Genomic DNA, 999 nt, shown 5'->3' with positions numbered 1-999 from the left:
CCTTCCTCCTCTCTCCATTTATTATTCATTTATTTCACTATAAGCACATCAACTCTCATTTTATTAAGTGGGGTATAGTCTATAACTTATTATTTACCTTGACGCTCAAATTATCCCAGATTTGGAAAGTGGCGGTCCCTCAAACTGGCTTCTCTGTTCTTTTAACATATTTCTATTATTCTTCTATAATTTCCTAAACTTCTGACACAAAAAAATTCTAGGCTTATCTTGTACTTACCTTGACCCAGCCCTGAAATTAGCCATTGCTTTAAAGCATTCTTATTTCTTTTAGTGGAGAATGATATTTAGAAGCCAAGATCCGGGTACTGATGTGTTCGATGCTATTAGAATGCTGCTCCTCTCTGAATTTCTGAGTATACAGTTAAGGAGCTCTATATATCTATATCTTAGCTTTTATTTTCTGATAGGGTGACATCTGTTCTTAATCATTACTGATACATTTAGTTGATCAAAGCCCCCGTATGTAACCAGTCATCTGTTGCCATCATACCCCTGCTCAGATACACTCATCACATCACCTGGCCCACCTTCACCCCTACACTGGCATAGAGGCCCTTCTCACTCAGTGTATATCCTGACAACCCTGTTGAGCCATCATCAACCCTCCGTTCATAGATTATGCTTCACTACACTTGGGTTCCTCTATCTGTGACAGGCCACTGAAACATCCACTCCCCATACTCCACTGGTGCATACTTGGTTTTGGCCCAAAAGTATTCAGAAGGAAGGAAGAAGATAGGGGAAATTTTCTCCTGATTATTTTTCAATTAAAAAATTAATGCATATATCTCTAAAGATAGAAACCGAGGAATTTCTTTTAAAAGAATAGAAATGGAGGAGACATGACAACTAAATGCAGTGTAGAATCCTAGACCAGAAAAAAGGCCATTATTTGGCAAGTGGTAAAATTTGAATGGCTTCCCTGGTGGCTCAGTGGTAAAGAATTTGCCTGCCAATGAAGGAGACGTGGGTTCAGTC

Source organism: Ovis canadensis, chromosome 7 (genome assembly GCF_042477335.2).
Source record: "Ovis canadensis isolate MfBH-ARS-UI-01 breed Bighorn chromosome 7, ARS-UI_OviCan_v2, whole genome shotgun sequence".
Classification (NCBI taxonomy): domain Eukaryota; kingdom Metazoa; phylum Chordata; class Mammalia; order Artiodactyla; family Bovidae; genus Ovis; species Ovis canadensis.
This window is presented reverse-complemented; position numbering follows the sequence as displayed.